The 27,882-nt window shown below is 43.0% G+C and overlaps 1 protein-coding gene across 6 annotated transcripts in view; it reads right to left on the bottom strand.

Annotated features, from left to right (window-relative positions):
• CACNA1E (calcium voltage-gated channel subunit alpha1 E) overlaps positions 1-27,882 on the bottom strand; it is a 587,464-nt gene that overhangs the window by 311,910 nt on the left and 247,672 nt on the right. The gene's annotated exons all lie outside the window — the stretch shown is intronic.

Below are 27,882 nucleotides of genomic sequence, written 5' to 3'. Positions count from 1 at the left end.
CGTCGTCGTCGCCGCCTCCCCGGATCAGCATGCAACAGCGATCCGCGGCTGCGCCGGGGCGAGGGCGGGAGCGGGCGGGCGGTGAGCACTTGGGCGAGGGAGGAACAGGTTGCAGGCGAGCCTAGCCGTGGCCTGGCACGGGAGTTGTCCAAGGACCGAACTTCCTGCCGAACGGCTCGGCGTCTTCTGCCACCGACAGCCCCACTCCGGGAAGCATAAGAGAGGTGGGGAAGGAAAGGAGAAGGCGAGGAGTTGGGGGTGGGAGGGGGGGGCGAGCGGAGCGCAGAGGCGCAGCGAGGCGCGCGTTAGAGCGCCTGGAGAGGCGGGGGCGGGGCCGGTGAGGACAGGAGGGGCGGGGATGGAGCCGGAAGGACCCCGGCCGACCGCAGCTGCAGGGTCCTGGGAAGTGAGGTTGGTTTGGCTCATAGATTTATTTAGCCAGAAGGTAGCGGGCCACCTCCGCAGAGGTCCAGCAAGAGTCGCCTCTCCCGCAAGTAACGCCAGAGGAGAGAGGCAGGCGCAGCTGGCGGCGCGGCACGGTCCCCGCAAGAGAGCCGAGCCCAGGCCCGGCGGGGGCGCACACGCACGCGCGCACGCACTCGCGCCTTCCGTCCCCGCCGAGGCGCCGGCCGGTGCTGTGCCCCGCGCAGTGCCCGCCCAGGCGGGGTAGTCGAAGCCTTTGCGCCGTGCGCGCCGCGCTCCAGGGCCCGGTCGCTGCTTCTCCACACCTCCCAGTCTCCAAGGAACGCTGCCCAGGGATTTCCGCGGAGAAGACAGCACCCTCTCCCTGTCTCCCCACTTAGCAACCCGCAGGCCCCGTGAGGCACGCTGGGACACTGGGGGCTCCGCACCCTGCTGTTGGTGCCAGCTCCCCGCGGGAGCTTCTGCCCTCCGTAGGCAAATGCGATCTGGGGCGGCTTCTTGGGTTCAGCTCCGGAGGAGCCCTGCGCATCCATTTCTGGAAGAGTGGCCCAGATACTGGGGCCGGCGATGGTAGTTTGGGGCTAACACTACCCTTCTCAAAGTCTTATCAGGAGATCCTCCTACCCACCCCTTTTACTCATAAGTCCGCTCCACTGACTTCCTCAAACCCACCCTGTTAATGAAGAAAAAACCAATTAGTATCTGAGCTGCGTTAAGTGGGAAAGGTGGACTCCAAGGCCCTGAGAAAGAGGGTTTAGCAACCACGCCCTTGTCCACAGGTGACTCAGTGGTTTGAACGGAACACAGGTACCAGCCGCCCCCTCCCATGTCTCCAGTAGCTGGAACACACTTGCCTCTGCTTTTTTCCAATCTCAGCCTCAACACACAGCTCTATCCAAATCCTCCCCACATGAGCAATGTTAGAGAAAAGGAAGGGGCGGGTGGCTGAGGAAAGAAACAGAGTCTGACCAAGGCCAAGAGGTTGGGTGAATGCAGCTTCATGTGTCTGAAAGGCAGTGTGTCCCTGTGTGTGAGATTAACTGAGGGGAAGGGAAGGGACATCTGAGTGAGAGGCACGTGTGTTCCTATGTGTATGTGTATGTGTCTGTGGGCAAGGCCACGTGAGCACTGACGCAAGGTCTACTGTGTGAGAACATATGAGAACATGTGTGAAGGGAAATTCTCTGGGTACTGGAAACCCAAAGGAATGATGTCACTGCTGCCTTTGGGATGGCATGTTGACCTTTTGATTCAGGGTAGCCTGTTTCAGGCCAAATTACTACACAAGGTGTGTCAGCTCTAATTATTATTTTGATTTCACATTACTGCCTTACTCTGTCATTCTACCTACCTTAATTGGAGGGTCCTTTTCAGTCAGATACCTAGTCAGAAGTAAAAGGGAAGATGTTGCTATGAACCATGAGGTCCCTGTTCGTCACTCACAATGGTCACAAGTGGTCGTCTCAGTAACCCTGCAAACTGTGTAGATTAGAAAGGGCTTTCAGAAGTGAGCAAACCCGTGCTTTCAGGCAGAACCATAATCCATAGTACAAAATTCATTCAAATCAATCATCTGATAAATATTTTTGAGCACCAGACACTGTTGGCACTGAGGACATAATAATGAACAAAATAAATGATGACCCCCAAAAACGTGTCCTCTTCCTGGATTAAATTAGATTCTATAACCTTACCGACCAGAGTGCCTGAAAGACCTCATTCTCAGAGTACGACTTCACCCCTGTCCTCTGTGTCTGGGCCTTAGCAGGCTTCAGGGTGGTGTGCCCATTTGTTAATGCTCAGAGGAAGCAGGGTTCTCTGAGCTTTACCTCCTGGAAGAGGTTCCTGGAAGATCTGGAACACCCAGACTTGGGTCTTCAATGTCACCCACTCAGCAGAGAGGCAGTACTAATTCTGCTTCCTCTCTCTACAATGTTCTGTGTTCTCTGTGGCTGCTGTAATTCTTTAGAGACCTAGGATCCCCAAGACAGGATATTAGACTTGGAGATGTGTAGCCCCAGTGGAATTGAGGCCTGCCTTCCTTGCATTCTGAGACAGCAGTCACAAGCACATGTGTTAGGGATAATGTAGACTATGCCAGCGAGTACAAGCTCCTCTGTAGCGAGGTTATAAATGGGGAATTCCTGGAGGGTGCAGCCCAAGAGGAAAGAGGCAAGCATGATGGTATAAAAGTCTTTGGTAATGGACTTGGTCCGAGGGCAGTAATGCTGAGAGGGAGGCATACACTCATATTTCACCACATCTACCATCCCCCACCCTACAGTCACAGCTCTTCAGACCTTTGAGATCTGTGACTCTCTAATGCCCCCAATCTTCCAGCCCCCAGAGGGCTAGAATTTTAATGGCCGAATTACATTTTATGTGTGTTAAATAGTTTTCAGCTTACAGAATCCTCACAACAAATCTCTGAGATCAGCCAGCTAACCCATGTATTATGACCCTGATTTGGTGGACAAATTAGCAGTTTCAGAAACATTAAGTAATTTTCCCTGGGCTTCTAACAGATCTTCTGACTTGCACTTTATGGCTCTTTCTAACACCCAGTCTAATCTCTTGTGGATGGTAAGAGTGTAATTCCAAATTTTTCACTGTCAAGAGAAGAAACTCTACACTCACACTAAGCCCATGGGAATTCTATGCTTGCCATCCTCAATTTGGATTTGATCAGTGGCCACACGTTCCTGGGACCATGCTGGGAAGATGCTAAACTAAACACATCTATTGCCCTCAAGATCCAGGAGGATCCTTAGAAAAAAACAGGTCATTGCCATGATGCTCTTCATAAGGGAACTTGGTGGGAATTCTCCTTACAGTGTCCCTCTTTCCAATGTATTAAAGACCCACATATGGAAATGCAGAAAATCAGCATTTGGTCATAACTGATTGGAAACCGGTTTCCTAAAATCGCTTTCCAGCCCATGAGGAACAGAGGCCATAGTTTCCTGTTGTTAGAGCACCATCTACTGGTCACTTGTGAGCACATCACTGTGAGCTCAGGTACTTGGCAGCCCAGCACCCCCCAGATATTCCAGAGCCTAGGTAATGCCTAAAGAAGTGACCTCTTGTCACCAGCCCTCTACTCCCATGTGGGACTTTGCTGAGGTCCAAGCCCCAAAATTCACTATAATACAACCAGCCCATCTCACAGTATTTAGAAAGTACAGCCCCACACACTGGGCACAAAGTCGACACACTGCATGCACATGCACATGTGTACATGCACACATATGGACAATGCACACATATGGACAATACACACACAGTTAAGATGGTGCAAGCAAATGTTTTTCCACCTGCATGTTTTTCGGCAAGCAGTCACCTGCAAACTAGAAACCCAACAGGGTCTGAGGAAGCAAGTGAAAAATTTCCCTAGATTATTAACCCCATATAGATGGTTTAATCTCAAAGCTTTCACCCTGTAGCCCCTCAATTCCAGTGTACCATCCAAAATGCAAGCAGGAGGGAAGACTACTGGTAGAGGGTCCCTCCAGTTACCTTTGGAAAAGGGATGAAACCAGTTGGCTGCACTCCCGCAGACCAGGAAGGCCATGGGAAGTTGTACTAAGATGGATAGAATGAGCATCGCGATTGGGGAGGCACTTAGCCTATTCCCCTCATTCATAAAGCTCTTCCCAGATCTGTCAGGCCTTGGGCCATCTTCGAATGAGATTTTAGCCCGTCACTGCGGAGTCTGTAAATCTAACCTCATCCAAAATGCGTGTGCCCCTCCCACCAGCCCGGCTTCCTCATACCCCACCCCCAACCCCGCCCCTCCAACAATTACACTCAGATAACTTATGCTTAAGCTATCAGAGCCCCTTTTGTTCTATTTTTCCCCCTGTTGAGCTTTTCCAAGAAATAGACTCTTATGCAAAGCAGTGCTCTAAGGAACATAATGCAGAGAGGATTTGGGAGTGGGTTCTTAAGAAAAAAGTTGGCAGGAGACCATGTGCAAATTCATTGCAGAGCAGAGGAGCATTATGGCAATGCAGACATCTTGGGAATCTGGTGGCTTCCACAATACCTTACAGCCCTCACTTGGGTAAAAACATAACTTTACATCCTTATGTAATGTCCATCCCTAGAAGCAGCATTTCTCAAACCCATGCTTGAGAAACTCCACAGCTCTAACACTCCACCAGCTAACTATAGATGTGCAAATTTTGCTTAAAAATGTTTTTAAAACCATTCATTTATGACAACTCAATATTTCCTGAGTGCCAACTGTGATAATGTCATCGCACTGCATCTTTGCTGCAGGACTGTAAGGCACATTCTGTTATCTGCGGCCCAAAGGGTCAGGCATTTGTTCAAGTGCACAGAGCTAGGAAATAGCAGAGTTGGATCTGCTGGTAATAAGGTCAGGACTCTTCACAATCGGTGGCCACTATTAACATTCTGCATGTCAAAATAATGGTTTCCTTGCTTCAGAGTCCATCACAGGCCTGATCTTGTAAGGTGAAGCATGACCCTGAGCCAGAAAGCCTCCCAAAGGGTTAAATTTGAGGAAAGCATGCCACCTGTCTCAGGACCGTTATGAAGATGAAGTTAGTTAGTATGTGTAAAGCTCTTAGAACACTACCTACCTGGCACACAAGCGCTATATATGTGTTTGTTAAATACATTTCAGCAATGGTAGCTGTGACCACAGTAACACATAGCAAACCACATATCTGGCAGCTTTCGTTTCCGAAAGCAGATTTCAGAAGTGCAGGTCAGAGATGACTTTGGTGTGTATGGGGTGGACGGAGGGGCAGAGAAATAGAAGTGTCTGAGACTTGGTCAGAAGGACAAATGGAGAAAAAGAGAAAAGAAAGAAAAACATTAGAGATCGGAGTCCAAAGAGCCCAAAGGCCTTGGTACCTGGGAGAGGTATTCATTAATTTACTTATTTATTAATACATAAGTCCCCTTAATGAATACTCATGAAAGCATTCTCATGTGCCAGGCATTTTTCTCAGGAATTCTGAGGTTCAAGGATAAATCAGACATAGTCACAGCCTCTGACAGCTTACATTTTTAGAGAGAGGAAGGGTGAAACATACCCATGAAGGGCTCTGATACAAAGCAGAATGTAGTGTGCACCATAATAGTGTACCCCATGAGGGGGAGAACAGAGAAGGGAGACATCCCCTCCAGCTGGGAGCAGCCAGGAAAAGGGAAGAACTAGGGAGATCCCTTTGAAAGAGATGGCACCGGAGGTGGGGAGAAGCAGCATGGAACAGCAGCATGGAACAGCAGCATGCCCAGGCTGTGGAGCGAATGCTAGATGCACGGGACTAATTAACCAGTCAGCATGTTTACTGTGTTTCAGTGTAACTAGGATCACAAAAAATCTATTACCACTTCGATCCTTTCTTTTCCCTAAGACGAGCTGACTTTTCAATCTGAACAAAAGTCAAATATATTCAATCAAACAAACATTAACCCTTACTGAGAAGGTCCCTTTGGAGCTTCAATGTTTATTCCCAGATGTCAAAGGATCCCTGCCCCATTACTTCACCTCAGCACCTATCCTCAGGGTCCAGCCTTGCTTCCCGGTCAAGGCAAAGTGCAGCAGGAGGACTCTGCAGAGCTCTAGCTCTGACTGGTAGGGGTGAGCGGAGGATGCTTCAGTATCTAAGGGTGAGAACAACCGACGGAAGCACGCCCATCCATCCGCCCCCTTGGCCTCTTGACTAAGAAAACAAAATACAGCCCACACATTGCAAAGCTTGCTCAGCCTGGGTGGGTTTAGTCTGATTCATTCATTCAGCAAACATAAAATGAGCACCTTCCATGTGTCAGGCATGATGTCAGGTGCTAGAGCAAAGGACGCAGTGCCCAGGACGAGAAGGTACCTGAGTTATAACCTGAACTTGCTGATCTTAATCCATTCCCCACACTTCACTCTTGAAGACAGTGTCCTGATTAGCAGGAAAAGCAGCTCACAGCTGAAACAGAGACTAGAGGACCCTAAAGGCCCAGAGAAGGGAACTCATTTCTACCACACCCACCAGTCTTGCCTCTTACAGGACTCTTTGGGTTGGAATCATCAGCAGATTAAGCCACCACCTGTCCATCACCACACCCTTTCTCTCCCACTCTCTCCTACGCTGAGCAGCTGGTTACACCCACCTGGTATAAAATAATCAGAGTGAATAAGGCACTCCCATATGATATGGACTTAAGGCCAGTTTTGAAATGTGCACCTGGGCAGGCCATGTGCTGGTTCTGCCCCTTCCACTCCCCTGAAACTGCACTGAGACCCCCACTGACCTCCTGTGGTCCTGTTTCCCCCATCCCCCCCCTTGACTCCTCTGTAGCATCTGGCACCACTGACTGCCCCTACTTCTCAGAGTTCCCCTATCTTAGCACCCCACCTCCCAGTTTCTCAATATCTGTTTCCTTCTTTTGCTCCTTTTATTCCTCTCTTTATTGTGGGAGTACCCCCAAGGGGCTGTTCTCAACCCCTGCATCTTCTCTGACATCTTTCCTTTCAGGGTCATATCCTTACTCACACTTTCTACTATCCCCTCTGCTTCCACATCTAGTCTCATCCTTACCTTTCCACCTTCTTTCCAGATCCAAATGCCCAACTAAGGAATGAGTATCTCTACACGGACTGTCCTTCGTCATCTCAAACTCAATGTGTTAAAAAGTGAATTCATTGTAATTCCTTCAAAGCAAGCTCCCCTCCAAAAATTCCAGTTTCTACTGGGATGACATCATTCTCCCTGTCAATCACTTAACTTCTGTGGTTCCTTCCTGCCTAAAACATGGCCAAACTCCTAAGCCTGACAACTCAAGAAAATATGAATTCAACCTACCTTTCTAACACCATCTCCCCATGTGCCATAGAATCAACATAGCTATAACATGTCATGCCCACTCCTGCCTCAAAACTCTTGCTCAGAGCACCTGCTTCAGACTGACCCAAGAACATCTTTCATCTTTTCTGCTTCTCTAACTCCTAGGTATCCTTGAAAGTATGGTTCAGTTCGATTCTGCCTCTTCCATGAAGCCTTCCGTACCCTCTCCAACTCTATCTGTGATCTCTACCTCCTCTAAATTCACAGAACTTCTGTGTCATTCATATAGTACCTGTTTACTAACTGTCATTGTTGTCATGGGTATAACTTCACCACTAAATTCCTATTTAATTTTTCAATTATGTGTGCCTTGTCTTCTTCACTATGGTATAAGCTTTTCAAGTACAAAGGACATATCTTCCCCTTCATTTTATTACCTAGAGTGCCTGCATTATGTTATACTCATAGCAGGCCTTTATTAAATACATCGTCAATGAATGAATCATTGAGTCTCCTGCAACTCTTTTTGGTGAAAAAGATCTTAGCATCAGCTGGTTAGCTGGTTCCTGTCTGAGGGGCTGCCCTTCCCCTAACACAGTCTAGCTCTGACTATACTGTGAACCTGCTAGTCTAGCTAGACTAGACTGAATCTCTGCTCTGTTGTCAGCTGTTTCCAGCTGTTCATCCTGGGTTTAGTGTTCATCCTCCCCCTTACAGCATGAAAGGATGCCTACCTCTCCTGTAGGAGATCAGATATTCTAACTCAGGAACTTTTCCAGCACAATAACAGCCTCACCCTCATTTGATCAATCATCAAATTATAGGGTTCATTTTCATATGAGGAATATCTCCCGCTCTTTAAAAATATGGTTGAAATAAGATTTAGGGAATCACGTATTTTAAAAAGACATTCAGACCCTCATATGAAGAACATTTTCAGGTCTCTTTCCACAGAATACAAAACACAGAAGAATAAAATTCTGCTTCGAAATCAATCATCATCTTAAACTAGTTCTATCTCTTCTCTCTACAAAAAGGCAAATGTTATCATCAGACGTCTTTCCCTTATGAAGAATTATATGTGGAAGAGACACACACACTTTTGCCGATATGCAAAGACACACATTCCATTCTGGTCTGATCTCATTCTGCCAGCCAACTGTATAAATATACAAACTGATCTTCCTATGCTGTTGGGAGCTATCAGACAGACCTATACATAAATGTAACCCATTATATTTAAATGGGAAGAATCACAAGTTCTTTTGAAGATTTTTAAATATTCCTAATGAGCCATTTAAAAATGGGAAAGATGAAAATGTAATTCTCAATCAAAAGGGAGAATTTCTGAAATACTCCTCTCTAAGACCCTTAACAAACCAACCCCAACACACACACGGATGTGCTCATACTACAGTCTTCTCCCTTAGAGACTTTTCTTGTTTTTTTCACATAATCACTCGATCCCTTAGTCACAGTCTTCAAAAAACTTCTGCTGGATGTGAAGTGGTCAAGTATTATTAATATAATAACCCAAAGTTTCCTATTATGCTAGTTTTTCTTTGTTAAAATAATCTCTATTCTCTAATAGATCCTGATTTCATAGTGCAAATTCCAAGACTATAAAAATCCAAGAGAAAAATGGACATGCATCAAACAAATAAAGAATAATTACAAAGAAGAGTATAGGCAATTTGGTTAATGATATTAATTATAATGGGTATTAAACACTTATTATTTAATAAAAAGGAACTACACCAAGCTCTTTGCTTTCCTTATTTCTCAGAATAATCCTGTATGGTATGTACTATTATAATAAGCATTTTATAGGTAAGAAAAGCAAAACTGAGAGAAATGAAATAATTTCCCTCAAGGTCAGATAGGTGGTAAAGGACATAGCAGAAGGTCAACCCTAGGTCTATTTGACTCCAAAATCCATTTTCTTAACCACCATAATGTAGGCTTCTCACTGATACCATTAATAGAGACATGGGCTAGTCACTTCATTTCATGACCATCCTACAATTCCAAGATGCAAGAAAATGTCCAGAGACTACAGCAAGTGTTGAAGGGTCTCAGCATAAGCAAGTAATGAGTGTGAGACAAGATAGGAGACTTGCACCTCAATCTTTGTTTGGCTTATTACCACATGTGCAAAAATGACAACAGTAATGCCTGCCCTCTAAATCTCAGGAGACTATTGATAGACCAACCGGGACAACAGATGCCCAAGTGCATCGTATTCCAATATGTGCTGGTGTAATTAGCCCAACCTGCTGCTGCAGTTCTGCATTTCAATGTCCCAGAGCAGCACGGGCACGCCAAGGGGAACCAAGTCTTACTTCAAAACCTGTTTACACTCTTCAAAACTTCTTAAAATCCAAAGGGTATATTATGTGCACAATTTACTCATGACGAATATGGTTTTACATGCCATTTACCTGTTTTTCCAATGAATGGCCAACTCTACCCAAAATGCCCTACCCCCTGAGTTCCCTGGTGGGTCAGTCTTAGGCAGCTTCCCAGAAACGCTATCAGACAAACTCTGGAGGGGTCAGTAAGGAAGGTAAGGAACAGATAGAGAGATGGTGTTCAGCAGTAGGAAAGGAGGGTCTGCTTTACTGCAGCCCCAAATATTAGCCAGTGTTCGGTGTTCAACAAATCCACGGGTAGCACTATTCCTACCATTCAGGAATATCGATCCTGATTATTAGGTATGGCTTTCATTTTTTTAATGAAAACTTCTGCTGCCAACGCGTGCCACTAAAGGATTCAGCAAATTTAAATCCTCCTGCCTCTCAACTTGTTGTTTTCCTGCCTGCACTCCAGCAGGTAAGACACCCACAGACTCACAGTGCTCCGGGCTGTAGAATTCACAGGAGTCTATAATGTTCGGGTTATTTTTAAACTTTCAGGCCACTTTCCCTCCCCACGAACAGCAGGCCTGCCATTTAGAACAGTGTTTAACCCACACCCCACCTGCTTTGAAACTTTAGCTTTTTGTGTTAAAAGAAAAGAAACAATCCTTCAAGATTGCACGTGTGTGCGTGCGTGCGCACGCACGCACGTGCACACGCACACGCACACACATACACACACACACACACAGGCATGCGCGAGCATCTAAAAACTGAAGACAGTCACCAGCTTAATGGGGTGAAAGACCCAGCTTCCCAAATGATGCTAAGATTGTTAAGACTGGGTGTGTGAAAATGCTTTGTAAACTTACATTGTCACACCACTGTAGGTGGTATCATTGTTATATTTACAGGGACAGACACCAGGCATTACAGGTGATGTCAAAAGACAGCTCCCTATTTCCAAAAGAGAATTATATCTGAACAATCAAAGCATTCAAGGCCCTCCATAGGGATCCAGACAGAAGCTGGCTAATGGGTGTTAGGTATCAATTTTCTTCAATATAGTACTTTAAAAAAAAAAAGTGGAAAACACTGGGAGAAAGGGAAAGGAATTCTGAAAACAATTCAACAGAAAAAAGAAAAAATTCCAAAGCAGCAACAATAAGTAACATTTGTGGAAGGTCTAAGAAAGCACTGTGTACATGTTACCTCATTTGCTCTGCACAAGAATCCTAGGAGGTAGGTTATGTTTAGCTTCAACCATTTTTCAGGTGGGGCAACTGAGATCAGAGAAACCAAGCCTCTAAACTAAGATCACACAGCTAGTAAGTGGCAGAGCTAGACCTGGAACCTGGTTCTGCCTGATGCCAGAGTTTACATCCCACCACTACACCTCACTGCAAGAGACAAGCTGCAGGAGTGAGTGTGGCCTGAACCCTGAGGCCAGACAGGAATGGCTGCAAGACACCATGGTAGAAAAGTGTAGAGTCACTCGGGAGTCAGTGAGGGTCAAGCCCTGGGCACAGAGCCTCCTCCACAGCCAAAGTTACAAGACGAAAAGTCCCTTTACCTGGAAACCATAGGCTTTGAATGACCTACAAACCCTGCCACACCACTCGACCCTCCAAGATGGCACAAACATAATCGATCACAAACAGTCCCCAAATGTCTTCCCTTCGGTGGCATCCCTCTCAGGGGCAGAAGCTATAGCTTCCTACTGTTGCCACAGTGCTCCAGGAACCTATTATAAAATAAGTCAAGCAGCTTTCTCTTGCAGCAAACCTTTTAACCAAAACTCTTAACACACACGAGGGATGAGTCACTGGAGAGCCTCCTCCTTTCCCTCTCCCTCCTCATCCTCTGGCTGAGGCACCCAGAAGTGATAAAATGATCAGGTGGCTCAACACTTTTACAGCTAAATGCATCCAAGGGATTTTTAAAACCAGAGTCTGTTTCCCTGGAGGCTATTAGGGTGTATACACATTCTGCTGCATCCGGGACTCAGCAGGAATTGGCTTCTCTGCCTCCCTGCTTCCCCCTCAGGAGCATTTCCCATCTATATTCTAATCCCACCTCCCTAACTGCCCCTTCATCTTCTTCTCCACCTTTTCTTCTTCCATCTCCTAAACGTGTGCATTCTTCAGAGCCTGTTTCCTACCTTTTCTCTAAGTATATACACTCTCTCGGTGATCTCATCCATCTGGCTGGCTGCAACTAAAGCTAATACCCAAAAGATGCTCAAATCTTTATCTTTAGCCCTATTCTTTTTAAAGTCGGGTGCCACATTTACAACTGCTCAAATGGGCTCCCCCACCTGGATAACCTGATGGCACCGTGAAACAATACACTGATTTAAAAACACTCATCCTCTTTCCCTCCAAACCAGCTCCTTCCCAGGTCTCTCATTTTGTTTGCAACATCACAGACTCCCCCTAACTCAGGCAGAAAACTTCAGGTGCATCTTTGATTCTTCTCCTGCACATTTCCCACAGCAACCATCCCCCAAGCCCTGTCACTCTTTGTTCTTTATTCCACGCTCATAATCTTCCTTTCTTTTCTGTTTGCACCACCACCTCTCAGGCTCAGGACTTTAAACCTCCTCAAAGGAGGAAAAGAGCCTTCTGAGGCTTCCTTCTCCTCCACATTCTACCTGGTTCAGAGGTTCACTGCATAACTCAACTCTGACCCTGGTCCCACCCTTCAGTGTAATAAAATTCAAGAGCGTGTTCAGTGTTGCATTGCCTGTGTCTAGTACAGCATCTGGTACGAGGTCACTAAACAAATGTATTTATGGGATAAATAAGTGAGTTTCTAATGCCTATCAAATATCACGATGGAATGATGAGATCTTACAATCTTAGGGTTAAAAGGAAACTTAAATGTCATCCAATCCAAGTCCTTATTTTAAGGACCAGGACTGAACAAAATGTTCCGCCCCCACCCTGTCTGTGCTCCCAGCAATATTTCCTACCACTCTGCAGTGCTCACTGCCTGCTCCAGTGAAGCAGGACTGCTTATCATTCCACAAGCACACCTTGAAATAATCCTCCTGCATTTCATTTCTCATTCTTTCTCCCTTCCTTCTCCTCCTTTCCTATCCACCTGTTAAAAAACAGGACAGACTTAAAAGCCCAGTTCATACTATACCTCCTTCATGAAGCATTTTGTGATCATACAACAAACATGATCTGTCTCTCCTCTGAGCACCTCTGGCACTTTATGTCCCCCTGCATCAGATACTGTGGTGTATGTATCTCTTCTCCCCCATTACACTGTAAGGGGCTTGACTTATATTTACATACCCTTCTGTTCCCCACAGCAACCAATGCCTGTACACTGTGGGTACTAACTGCATATTTACGGAATGAATGAATGAATGAGTGATAATTATATGCAAAGCCAAGTGGATACAAATAGGACATGGACATCTTAGGACCTGCACCATACCGGGAAGTTTGTATGGGAAAATCTAGAAGTGATAAACCTGTTCTAGAAACAATCAGTTCAGCTTAAGGAAGATGACCCTCAACCCTTACCTCACAGGTATAAGTGCAATCTGCAAACGTAACATGTTAAGATGAATGACCTAGGGCATGGAAGCAAACACAGTGGTCAATATGAGCCTGAAAAGCTCATAGCATTTTGAGTTTTAGATTTTGTTGTTTGCTAGAAAAGGGAGGGATGTTTTTTTAACTCATTTCATTTGATTCATATTTCTATGGATGTGATGTGGGCAGAAGTATTCTGTGTCAGGTAGACAGGTAATCTGAATATAGTGTTTACCTAATCTAGCTACACACATTATCAACCTCCTCTTCTAACCCCTCCACTTTATAGATGAGAAAAGACATCTAGACCAGGGTTTGTCAGACCCAGCACTATTGAAATTTTTAAGTCAGATCATTCTTTGCAAAGGTGGTTGGGGGCCGTCCTATGTATTGCAGGATGTTTAGCAGCATTCCCAGCCTCTTACCACTAGATGCCAGATGCACCCCCAACTTGTGACAATTAAAAATGTTTACAGGAAGCAGGAAAAAACCTCTCTGACCTCAGCCGCAGCAATTTCTTACTTGACACATCTCCAAAGGCAAGGGAATTAAAAGCAAAAATGAACTATTGGGACCTCATCAAGATAAAAAGCTTCTGCACTGCAAAGGAAACAATCAACAAAACTAAAAGGCAACCGACAGAATGGGAAAAGATATTTGCAAATGACATATCAGACAAAGAGCTAGTATCCAAAATCTATAAAGAACTCAGCAAACTCCACACCCGAAAAACAAATAATCCAGTGAAAAAATGGGCAAAAGACATGAATAGACACTCCTCTAAAGAGATCCAGATAGCCAACAGGCACATGAAAAAATGCTCAACGTCACTCCTCATCAGGGAAATACAAATCAAAACCACACTGAGGTATCACCTCATGCCAGTCAGGGTAGCTAAAATGAACAAATCAGGAGACTATAGATGCTGGACATGATGTGGAGAAACAGGAACCTTCTTGGACCGTTGGTGGGAATGCAAACTAGTGCAGCTGCCCAAAACATTGTGGAGGTTCCTCAAAAAATTAAAAATACATCTACCCTATGACCCAGCAATAGCACTGCTAGGAATTTACCCAAGGGACATAGGAGTACTGATGCATAGGGGCACTTGTACCCCAATGTTTACAGCAGCACTTTCAACAACAGCCAAATTATGAAAAGAGCCTAAATGTCCATCAACTGATGAATGGATAAAGAAGTTGTGGTTTATATATACAATGGAATACTACTTGGCAATGAGAAAGAATGAAATATGGCCTTTTGTAGCAACATGGATGGAACTCGAGAGTGTTATGCTAAGTGAAATAAGTCATACAGAGAAAGACAGATACCATATGTTTTCACTCTTATGTGGATCCTGAGAAACTTAACAGAAGACCACGGGGGAGGGGAAGGGAAAAAAAAATGTTATGGAGAGGGAAGGAGGCAAACCATAAGAGACTCTTAAAAACCGAGAACAAACTGAGGGTTGATGGGGGGTGGGAGGGAGGGGAAAGTGGGTGATGGGCATTGAGGAGGGCACCTGTTGGGATGAGCACTGGGTGTTGTATGGAAACCAATTTGACAATAAGTTTTATATTAAAAAAATAAAAATAAATAAATAAAAATGTTTCCAGATTTCCTAATGTCCTTTGGGGGGACAAAAATGCCCCAGGTTGAGACCACTGGTGCAGAATAACTAATTGAGTTGCTCTAGATCATGCAATTCATCAGTAATCTGACCAGGAATGCAGTAACTCCCAGTGGAATGCTCTGGCCATACCACACACTGCCTTCTTTGCTATCCCTCATATTTAGTAAGACACAACCTTTGGGAGCTGGAGTGAACTCAGAACAGGACCTCTGGTTTTCTAATGCCTCATAGCCCTACATGGGGTTCCACAACTCAATATAAAAAAGACATATTCTTAGCAGTGGCTGAAGGAAAAACTCAGGGCAAAAATATAAGGGTGATCACAACCCAACATTATCTGCTTAAGTCTTAGCAACTGGATCTCAGACAAGTAGCATTTTTCCTGATGCTTTGCATACTAAGAAATGTGGTCACAAGGCCCCCATTGAAAGTAGGTTCTCCCCCTCAAATCAGCTTTGTCTTCAGGGAAAACTACTACACTCATGTTTTCAACTCAATCCTTTCTTTACACCCTCATCCCATGCTTCTCCTATTTGCTTCCCCTTCTAAGTTGTAAAGCTTCTCCTTTCACCAACACCTTCTGTGGCCCCACTTTGCTTCTAGAATTTGTCTTCACTAGAATTTGAAAGCCATCTCCCTGCTTCCAGATACTGATCTTTCATTTCCTAAAAAGTCTCAATCACTTCCGGCAAGCTATTTTTAGGAGCTGCTGGTAAAGACTAATCAATTATCACTTTCCTAAGTGAATTGCTTAGCTAAGCACCTGTGTACCATCTGAGGGAGGCAGAAAATGACTGTCCGTTAATGCGCTGCTCTTTCTCCCCAACTTCCTTCCTCAAACCTTCCCTTATGCTCAGCCCAGCACTCTGACTAACCTCTCCATTAGGAATATCACACTTATAAGTCCTGGAGGACTTTGTGTATCCCCCAAGAAATATCTTCTGTTCTCCTATTTTAGAGTATTCTCTTTATAAAAGACATTCAAGGATCTAGAACTGGAAAACTGGTAGAATAAGAGAAACTACTTGCTATAAATTTCTAGAAAACTAGGTAAAGTACAGAAATGCATGTTCAGGGGCACCTGGTTGGCTCAGTTGGTTAAGCATTCGACCTCAGCTCAGGTCATGATCTTATAGTTCATGAGTTCAAGCCCCACATCAGGCTCTGTGCCAACAGCTCAGAGTCTGGAACCTGCTTCGGATTCTGTGTTTCCCTCTCTCTTTGCCCCTTCACCACTTGCGCTCTTTCTCTCTCAAAAATAAAATAAAAACATTTAAAAAATTAAAAAATAAATGCATTTTCAAAAATATATTTTAAAATATATATTGGTGAACTTGTAAAATATGAAAGGAAACTCCCAGGAAGAAACGAAAAACATAAAACTAAGCATGTGAACCAACACTGCAGCTATCCCATGGGCAGTGATTAGTCCTGGTAATCTCGAGGACTTAATGGATGGATTTAATGCCCATTTAAGAGCAAGAGATGAGGTCTTAACAGCATATGTGAACAGAATTTGAAAATAAAACTCTGTGTTAAGCAAGAACCCTTGAAAGCCTACACCCTGAGTTAAACAATCAACTGCAAAAAAATCAACTGTACAAGCAAAAGGAGATAATGATGAAGCTCCTGTCTCTGAGTGAATGAAAAGCAAAACTCTGAGAAATCAAAACCCAAGACTGCATGTTACATGGGTGACTGAATTCACACTACATGTTTAGGAGGATTCAGAACCCCTGAAGCCAATAATAATAAATGTAAAAATTAGTCCTAGTAACTCCCCTCGATCAAGTAAGAGAACAAACGAACCATTCTATGAGGCTACTCTCACAACTCTTACTCTCCTGCATTTCCATAGGGAACACAAGTACCACTAGACATGAGCTTACAATCAAAACTTTTAAATCATGCAAGGAAACAATTCACTATAAGGAAAAGTTAGTTGGTACAATAAATAAGAGAATTAGAGCACTAGAGCTCGAAACAATAGAAAATGTATATAAAGAAAGAAATAGGATACAATAAAAAAATATTAAGTGGCAAATATAATTTCTTGTCATGAAAAATGTAATTATTGAAATTAAAGGCAATAGGCAAGTTCACTATTAGGTTAGACACAGCTAAGGAGAGTGTTAGTGAACAGGTAGACACATATGAAGAAAGCTCCCTAGAATATAGCCAGAGAGATAAAGAGATGGAAAATATCAAGTTAAGAGGCAGAGAGAACAGAATGAAAAATCCGAAATATGTCTCATGGAAGTTCTAGAAGGAGAGAATGGAGAGAAAGTAGAGAGACAGTATTTTAAGACAAAGGATAAATTTTCCAGTATTAATGAAAGATATAAATCCATCAATGAGTTCTAAGCAGGATGAACAAAAATAAACCCAACTTACACACATTCCAGTGAAATATCAAAAGATCTAAAATTATGAAGAGAAATTCCTAAAAGCATCCTGAGAAAAGAGACAGATTACCTACATGAAACAGCAATTTGATTATCAGCTATAATAACAGAGACCAGAAAAAAATGGAATAATACCTTCAAGTATTAAAAACACTCAGCTAAATTACTTCTCAAAATTGAGGTTAGAATAAAGATTTTCTCAGAAAAATAAAAGGCTTACTACTCAGGTTTAAAAGAGAAAAGTACTATACAGTATTCCTCAAGCAGGAAATTTAGATGGAAGAAAAGAATGGCTTGCAAGAAAATGGCATGATGAGCAAAAGATAATGCTAAATTTAAGGACAAATCTACAATAAAGATAAATGATTAGATAGATGGTTAGGTAGATAGTTTAATTTTGAACACACACACAAACACACAAGATAGAGCTATACCACTAGACAACAGGGCATGTAAGGTGGGAAGGGTGATCAGAGGTAAAGTATTATTCAGAAGGACAGACTTGCAATTAAGCAAGTGAAGGAAGGTATGTGACCAGGACACTTACTAAAAAAACTGTTTCTATTCAATACTGTACATGAAATACTAGTCCATGTAATCAACAAAGAGAAAAAAAAAAAGGAAAGAAAAGGTATATAGACTGTTAAGGAAAACACAAAGCTGTCATTATTCACGGTTAATGCTGTATATACATAAAAGAGAACAAACAGAAAGAAAAATTCAAAGTAACAGAAGAGTTCTACAAGGATGCTGGATATGAAATCAATATATAAACATACAAGTTCTATTATAACTACAGCAAAGAACCAGAAAATACAATGATAAAAAGATACCATGCAATAGCATCAAAACTATATGGCATATAAAAACAAATTTAATGATAAAAGATATGTAATAAAAATGTAGAGAAAAAAATTTTAACTCTCTTGAGGGATTTTAAGATAGAGCTAAGCATAGGAAGAAACATGTCCTATTGGGAGATGGAGAAACAAAAGAGCTTAAAGATAACAATCCTCCCCCAAATAAATCCATAAGTTCAGTTACAATCAAAATCCCATTTTTTAAAATGAAATGTGACAAGCTGATCCTAAAAGTTATATGGATGCACAAAGGGCCAATATCCAAGACAATCTGGCAGAGGTATGAAGAGAATTACCCTAATGCAGCAAAACTACACAGCCATAAAAACTAAATTAGTGAGACACAGCTACAGGGAATATACAATTAGACCAGTGCAATAAAATAAGGTGCCCAGAAACAGTGGAAACCAATTGACTAGTCACTAAATGGTGTTGGGACAAAGGACTAATCATAGGATAAAAGATGAAATTAGAGCCTACCTCACACTATACACAAAAATTAATTATGGATGGATTGAAAGAGTCAAATACAATAAGAAAAACTGAAAAAAAAGTTTAATACAATACAAATAACTTCTTTTTTATCTCAGTATATGGAAAGAATTTTTGAACAAGACAAAATCAACTAAAGTTATTAAAAAAAAGCAGATAAGTTTTATCACACTAAAATTAATAACTCTGTGTGACAAAAAGCACCATAAACAAACTGAAAAAGACAAGCTATGTGAGGGAGAAGATATTTACAACCCACAAATCATATCTAGAGTACATACAAGAACCCTAACACGTCAAAAGAAAAAAACACAGACTACCTAATAAAAATATGGGAAAGGGATATGAAACTATGATTCACATATGAAAAAAATCCAAATGGCCAATAAACATATGTTAAATGCTCAACTTCAGGGGCGCCCGGGTGGCTCAGTCGGTTAAGCATCCGACTTCGGCTCAGGTCATGATCTCGCGGTTCGTGGGTTCGAGCCCCACGTCAGGCTCTGTGCTGATGGCTCGGAGCCCAGAGCCTGCTTTGGATTCTGTGTCTCCCTCTCTCTCTGCCCCTCCCCCACTCACGCTCTCTCTCTCTCTCTCTCTCTCTCTCTCTGTCTCTCAAAACTGAATAAACATTAAAAAAATAATAATAAATGCGCAACTTCATTAGTAATCAGGGAAAAGGCAATTAATGCAATGATTGGATTTCATTTCACACCCATCAGATTGTCAAACTTTACTAATTCTCATCAAGTGTTGTGGAAGACACACAGAAATGGGGACTCTGCATATGCCAGGTGTGGGGAATAAGTTTAGAAATTCCCTGGGCTTACACCAATGGATTAACAAGTCATAAAGAATTACAAAGCCATAGGATGCTCACACCCAAGTTTGGGTAAACAAGACAAGGCAACCAAGAATAAGGAGGTGCAAAGGCACCCCAGAATATAGAGGGGGTGCAGAGCCCCTAGAATAGAGAGGGAGGGGCAAAGGCCCCAAAATAGAGGAGTGCAAAGGCGCCCAATACATAGATATATGAAACAAACAAGATTAGATATTCAGGATGGATGCATCCCTAATTTAGTACTATAGCAGAAAGCTGCTTTTACGGGAAGAAAAGACCAAGTTAGGTAAACAGGTAAATTGGGCCATAGACCACTGCGCTGCAGGTGAAGCAGCCCAGAGTGGAGATGATTAACAAAAGAAAAGGTGCCTTGTTAACTCTGAGGTTATTTGTCCTACCTGTCTCATCCCCTAGGCTAGCTAAGATAAACAGAGGTGGTGCCTCATGTCCTCTGTAAACAACCTTCTGCCCAACTGCCCGGCATCAGGATTTTGCTTTGTATTAACCCAAACCCCTAACCCCAAATATCTTCAAGACCCCTTTCCCTCACATCTGCAAGTTAATGTTCACAGATTGTCTCTTTGTGCACATCCATCACCATGTTTGTAAGCCTTCTGATCCTAATAAAAACAAGGCAAGGACACTTATTCAGGGCCCTTGTCTTTTCCCAGACATTAGCCATCTCTCACTTTTCATCCTGTGTCCCATTCTCTTGCTAGACAAGAGAGAACTTTAGACCCAGAGTCTATGACAGCAGGAGTATGTAGATGGCAGTCACTCTGGAGAGCAATGTGGTGATACTTAATAAAGTTGGACATGTGCATTCCAAAACTCAGCAATTCCACTTTTAAGCATCTATCCTAGAGAAAATCTCACACCGGCACCCAAGGAGACATGGGAAAGGATGATCGTTTTAACACTGTTTATAATAGGCAAAAGAACTGGAACAACCTGGCTCTCATCAGAAGGGAAGTAAATGACCAACCTGCAATTTATTCATACAATGCAGTTCTATGCAGAAAGTGAAATAATGAACTAAGTGTGCATGTAATAATACTGGTTAATCTTAAAAATTAATGTTCACTTTGCTGCAATGGGACAGATTTAATATATCATTTATATAAAATTTTAAAACTCACACAAAATCACACACATACTTTATTAATGCATATATATGTAGTAAAATTACAAAAATGCACATGGTAATGAAATTTTAATTTCAGAGAAGTGGTGACTTCTGGAGAGAGGGATAAGGGATGAGGGTGCATAAATACATCTATAACATTTTATTCCTTTAAAAATGGGAGCTAGATGAAGCAAATATGACAAATGTTATGATCTATTTAATCTTAATGGTGGTGTATGGGTGTTTCTTAACTGTTTTTTATACTAAGTGTTTGAAATATATCACAATTCAAATAAATGTTTAAGAGAGATTCAGGAGATATTCTTACTAATTAAAGCACATAGAGTTGGCAAAGATGTGGGCAATCTCATCCACTACTGGCAAGGGATGTAATTAGTACAAACTCTCCTGAGGGAGACTGGGCAATGCTTCTAAAGGGTCATAAATATATGCATAGCCTTTGCCCCAGTAATTCCAATTGTAAAAGTCGGTCCTTATGAGATCATTGAACTTGTACACAAAGATGCATTTGTAAAATTGCCCATTGGGTTGTTAATTTGAATATTAAAAACTATAATCCAAATAAACAACAATAAGGAACTGGTTAACATATTATAATGTGGTTATATAATGGAATATTTTACAATTATTAAAAATCATATGCTAAAATAAACCATATGGTAACATAATATTTAAGGACAGGAAATTGTTCACAGTATACTATTAGTAAAGCAGATTACAAAAGCAGTATGTACAGACCATAATCCCCATTTAATATAATAAAATTGTATATAGGTGTGTGTGTGTGTGTGTGTGTGTGTGTGTATACACACACACACACACACACACAATTGTACATATGTATGTATGGGAGGGGGAGAGAAACCCTAAAAGAAATAGTTACCCAATATTAGTGATTAAATTTAGATGACAGGATTATAGATAACTTAGATTTTTTTCTGTGTGCTTTTTCTTGTTTTATAAAATAAACACAAAATACTTTTGTAGTGTCAAAATAACCACATTACTATATCTAAGATGGGTCTAAGGTTCATAAGAGTTGTTCACATCAGCCACTGTTAACATCTGATAATTTACTCTGCAAGAACTGCCATTTTTTTGGTTGAGCAAGTGAAGAATACAGCTTCAAGGGAGAAATTCCTCAGCATTTGACTGCAAAGGCACAACTGCCTGAAGTATTAGAATCTTCCATCTATAAAATGGATTGAACCACACTTGTCTCAATAAACGATCTCACACGGGCACCATCACAGTAATTCATAGATGGATGCTGCTCTGAGCCTCTCAAAAGAAAGGGCTAGATTCCAGCCTCCTGAATATCTCCAGGGGAATGGTTGGTAAGGATCTATTACCCTGCTTAATGGTACAAACTCCAGAATCTCCAGGCTCAACCATGGAAGGAGGGTGAGCCCACCTCAAGTCAACCCCACTGAACTTCACCTTCCATGGGATTTATTTATGATGAGTGCAGTAAGGGGACAGAAAAGGCATTTATCAAGCACTTTACACATCTAAACCATTCAATTCTCACAACTCTAGGCAGCTGGTGTCATTAATCTTGACAGTGCAGATGGACTTAGGCTATATAGCTAGGAACTGGTCAAGCTGACATTGAAACACAGAGCTATCTGAATCCAAGATTCAGTCTTGTTTTATTAAGCTAAATTACTTCTCATCAATGGAAGCAATATCTCCTTAGATTTTGAGCCATGGAGATTTTTCTGCAAAAGAAATACTACTCTAAGTATAAATTAATTAAACAGATAAAGGCAGAGGACTACTCTGATTCAGCTGAGAGTGTGAAACACAAGCCCCTTTTCCCTGAGCAAGCAACAGTTTGAATAATGCTGGCCTGAGGTTGTTGTAAAGGTCTTTGGTTTGCCCTGGCAGGGTTCAAGGGGAAGCCTCTCTATTTCAACAAAGATGAAGGTCCATGGCAGGTTGCAATTTGTCATTTTGCTGAAGCACATATTGGAATTCCAAGCATAAAGGAGGCTGTGCAGAGGTGAGTCCATTACTGAGAGCAAGCTGGCCTACCACCCAGCACCAATGTCAATGTTGCATTGCCTTATGATTGCCCTTGTCACAGACACACATGCTTATGACCTCCACTGCTCCCACTCATTTGAGCTATCACTCATCTCTCACCTGAACTACAGTGTAGTAATCCACTCTTGCCTCCCTTCAAATTATTCTACCAACTGCAACCAAAGTCATCTTCTTAAAAAGTAAGTCAGATCAATAATCCTCTGTTTAATACTCTCTAACCACCTCCTCTAATTCTCAGAATGACAGGCAGGGATACTCACCACCAAAGTAACGAGGACGGCGGCCCTAATTCTCAGAATGAAATGCAAATGCCTTACTATGTCCTACAAAACCCTACTTCAGCTAAAGGCTGCCTGTCTTATCCCAGCTTCCCAAGAAGCAGAGCCTGAGGCAGGGGCTTAGATGCCTTTCATTAAGGCATGCAATCACACGAAAGCAGGAGTGAGGGGAAAGGGTAGTAAGGCCGGCAAAAGCTAGAGCCAATACAAGTATGTATTACCAAGCTGGCTGAACTAAAAACCCAAGTAACTGCATCTTGGGACAGTCCATAAGAGGAAACCAAAGAAATTTATCTGCTGATTCTCCTATTGGTCAAAAGTTCATCATTCAGGGAGTTAATTTCCTTCTCCAACTTGCAGTTGCCCAAGAGAATTCTGAGTATCTCATGAGTCTGTGTCAATAGGGAAGTTCCAGGGTAAGAGGTAGGAGATGCAAAGCATGAAGTGAGGGGCTGTCAGGTTTTACATACATGGAATTGGTCAGTCACTGCAGTGGTGGCTGGGCTAGAGCAAAAGGCCAAAGGTCCCAGGGACAGGTAAAGCCAAGAGGCTCTGACGTGGCCCATGTATGACCCAATGACCTTGTTATCTTGACCACCTCACCTACCTCCCTCTCCCTCACTCATTCCACTCATACTGACATTGATAAATGTCACAAGCTATATTCTGCCTTAGGGCATCTAAGCTAGTTGTTTCCTGTGCTGGAAATGTTCTTCCCTCCTCTTCTTATAATGGCTACTTCCCAGTGCTCTGATCTCAAGTTAACATGCTACCTTGTCAGTGGCCTTTCTGGACCATGCACCCAGATACCCTTTATGACATCACCCTTTATTAATCTTCCACTTTTTACTATCTGGTAATTTCTTGTTTATTTTTTGTTGATCTGTCTCAAATTAATGTAAACTACTTGAGAGCAAAGACTGTCAATATCGTTCACTGCTGTATCTCCATAGTTGGATCAGTACATAGTTGTGGGTAGTTGATAATTATTTCTTGACTATTTATTGAATAAATGGATAGATGGATGGAAAAATGGATAGATGGATATAGATGGATAAATTAACAGATGTGTAAATAAGTTATTTACAATGTATCTTGTCTTATGAAAAATAGCCATGAAGTATGATAAAAAGCCAGGGTGAAAGCTAAAAAGGCTAACATGTGACACAAGGCACCAAAAACACATGACCTTCAAAAGTAAAGTCACAAGTCCATATGAAAATGTCTGTATACATGGGCTTGGAAAGCCCCAGCTAGGGCTGCTCAGCTCAGATGTCAAGAGCCCACTGCACATCAGATTATGCATGCTTCTTAGAAATTGCTTTTCATAGGCTAAATCCTGGCTCTCTCTCCACTGCCTCCTTTTCTCTTCCTAGCCATGGATGGGACAAGTCAGCCTATCATGATCCCTTAGGGTTCTTCCCCCAAACAGCCATCCCATCTCAGGTCTCCTATAGCTCTACCCTGAAAGAGGCTGTCCATGTCTTGTCAGGCTATTTGTGAAATGGCCAGAAAAACAACAACAAATGTTACTACTGTTTCCTCCCCTGCTTTTGCCTTTTGGTAGGCATAGGTTGTGGGAACTTCATGGATGTGGGGGCAGGGGCAGAGAGACAAGGAGGGGACTTGTAGCACAAGGAGTCCCAGAAGTGCCAGCCCAGGATCACCTGTGTCTTCTGCCTCCATGCTCTGCCAGCAGGACACCCCCAGCCAGCTGGAGACCCCTAGCCAGCTACCATGGCAACGAGAGGACAAATTGAAGCAGAGAGAATTATGACACACAGCTTAAAAGAGCAGTTTAAGGAACAGAAACAGGCTTTCTGGTAAATGGCTAAAAAGGCAGGAAAAGGCAGCTAGAGGAGTGAGTGGAGGAGGGCATCTGGCCCACTGTGGGGAGCCAGCTCACAGACACAGATGGACCCACACCATGTCCAGAACCTACGTGGGGTGACATCCCTACCCACTCTCAACTTTGAGACTCCTTTTTTCATCCCTACCCCCATCTCCCTGCATGTCCCTTCCTCCAGCATTCCTGGGAAACCTCTTTTCCCACTGCAGGAACATAACAAGTCTTAGAACATCATCAGTTATTCATCTTTCTGTCATTCACAAACCATGTTGAGCTGAGGCATTTCTCCTATTCCTGGCCTCAGACATTTGTTCCACTTACTATATATGCTTGACTCCTGATAGGTAAGCAGGTAAATACTAAGGCTGAGTCAGCACCAGGCAGTGGGCTTGGAGGGAACTTGCCCTTTATGCATATTCCCAGGGCGTAGGAGGTAGTTATGCACCTAGTCATGTGAAGCCTGCTAAGCCTCCCCTGTAGAGGTTGCCTGTGTGGCCAGCACCAAGTGAGACCAGTCACAGAAATACCTGAGAGTGTCATCCATACTCTCTAGTACCCAATACTAGAGTCCTTCACCTGGTAAGTAACAGTGTCCCTTGGCTGGCAGCTACTCCCTCTCCCGGGCTGCCCAGTAGCTGGGTGAATCTTCAGAGCATCTCCCAAAAGCCCTTTGCCCACCAAATTCATCTTCGTTCCTTGCCTTTTAGTAGAGAAGCTAACTCAAGACCCCCTGACTCTCCCCTGCAATCTCTGAATTCTCAACCAGGCAGTCTTGAAGATTACAATTACAATTTTTTTTCATTTTCAAACCTCTAGAGAAAGACAGGTGGAGGAGGAAGGGAGAAAAAATTTGTCTCCACCTCCAGCTGTCACATCCCACGGCCCCACAGCCAATGCTGCAGGTAAATATTAGCTCCCATTGGAGTTGAAGAATACCAGAGAAAGTGTGAGAGAGAGGGAGAGGGGAGAGGGTGAATATGAATTTCTGCTGCTTAGCACCTTTCTGGCAGCGTGGGAAGCTGGTTGAATAAGCAAACATGGGCTCTCAGCTCCAGGCACATAAATAAGCTCAAACAGATCCACTGCTTCTAGCACCCCATGAGGGAGGCCCAAAGAAGGACGGCCCCTTAGGCTCCTACCCTCTCTGTGTCTTATAGCCACTCAGTTCCTAGAAGCAAGGACTTCTTTACCTTGAGGAATAGGAGGCAGGGAAAGGTGTGAAGACAGCAAGCAAAGAAGGTAGAGGTTTGTGCCAAGGGAATACCACAGATCACACTTGGGCCCATGAAATAAGCACACTTCTCTCTCATCTTCAGGCTGCTCATCTATAGTGAAACATGCCTTCCAGTCCAGAAAGTATGGGTCCTTGCCAAGATCCAAGTTTATGGTCTCTGAATTGGTGGTTTCCCTCATCTTGTCCCCCATGGACTTTTCAGTCTCCTGCCCATGTGCCCAATCCATCCTGCCCCTCATCATGTCCCCCATGAGCTCCCCAGGCTCCTGCCCATGTACCCAGTCCCTCCTGCCCATCTGCCCAGTCCCTCCTACACTACTTTCCAGCCTTCATGTGAAGCTATACTCCTTTCAGTCTCCTTCTCCCCTATGCTCACTTGGAGCTGCAGCAGCATTGCATTCTCCCTACAGAAGTTCTCAATCATGAATACGTCTTGGCTCCAAATGGACCTCATCTTTTTCCTCCAGTCTCAGTTTATCTCCCTTCCCATTACTGGGCTCAATAACCCTGAAACAAATACTTTTGCTCCTCTGAACAGGCTGTCTTCCCATTGTAGTAAATGGTGACCATTCCAGCCTCAGACCCCCTAGCTTAGGCCACCGGTTCCTCCCTTTCCACCTAGATACATGTCCTATTGAGGCTTCCTTCCTTCTCTCAGTCTCCCCTACAAGGCACCCTGCATGCCACTGCTCACTGTGCCCTCCTCAGGAGCTGGGACTAACTCAGTGTGTGTGCCATCCTCAAGGGCATGGTCTATGGTGCACATCTCAGAACAAACCCAGAATGAGCAAGGTCAGTCTAACCCAATAGTGAGTCTGCATTATGGTCTAGGATGGGTCCTGAAACTGAAAATGAGGTCAGAACTGAAAATGAGATACTTCTCACTGCATGTGAGTATTAAAGCAAGGTCAAATTTGGCATGTTAGAGAGCAGGCCAGAACTGGAATACAAGATGGATTGGGTCATTCACTCATTGACTGGGGTAAGTGGTTCAAGATACGGACTTTGGTTATTTCAAAGGAGTCCAAGATCTGTTTTTATTGTGATAACAGCAGAGCAAATTTTTTATGGCCATAGAAGGTGAATGGATAAGGCTTCCAAAACTTTCTCCCTACCACCCTAAATAAACCCTCCAGTCTTATTCCCAAAGCTCTTCTCACATTATTCCTCAACAGGGAGGCTCCTCATACCTCTCCACTGTATCAAATCCTTCCATCCTTCCAACTCCTTATCAATGTTTGTCTTTGCCCTGGGAGCTTTCCCTGAACACTCCACTACTCCACATTTGTTCCTCTCCTTGACTCCAGACATTTGTGCACATCAGTGGTTCCTTGCTTTTGGCTTTCAAGGATGAGCGAAATTTCAAAGGGAATAAATATAACGTGGCCAACTTTTTATTTTCTAAGTATGGGCTTTCAAAAAAAGCCATCACTATTTATACCCCACCATTTTAAAAAAGAAAGGGCATTTTAGCACTAAAATGTTGGAAGGATATACTCTCAGAAAATCCTATAAAACAAATAAATTTAGACCTATGAGATAATCACTACTTGCCCTATTTTCCTCATTTCACAGCAAACTGATGAAAATGTTGTCATCAACAAGCACCAACCCATAAATTAGCATTTGGGAACCACAGATCTCGATGTCTCATTTGACACTTAATCATATAGTGCCTTGCATGTTTTGTTTCCTTTTACTTGCTCTCATATTGTTTACCCAGCTTTTCAACTGCGCACATCTTCCCTACATGCTAGATAGTAAGACCCTTCAGGTCAAGGTCTGTCGTATATTTCTCTGTATCCCTCATAGTATACACAGTACATGGAATAAATACCAAGTAAGTGAATTCCAGATTACAGCAGGGAAATACTTAAGAAACCAAAGGTAAGGAGGGAGTTAAGCAATAAAAAAATAAAAATAAAAATAAAAATAGAAGATGGGAAAGATA

Source organism: Acinonyx jubatus, chromosome E4 (genome assembly GCF_027475565.1).
Source record: "Acinonyx jubatus isolate Ajub_Pintada_27869175 chromosome E4, VMU_Ajub_asm_v1.0, whole genome shotgun sequence".
NCBI lineage: Eukaryota > Metazoa > Chordata > Mammalia > Carnivora > Felidae > Acinonyx > Acinonyx jubatus.
Note: the sequence above shows the minus strand (reverse complement) of the source record. Positions and strands in the feature narration are given on the sequence as shown.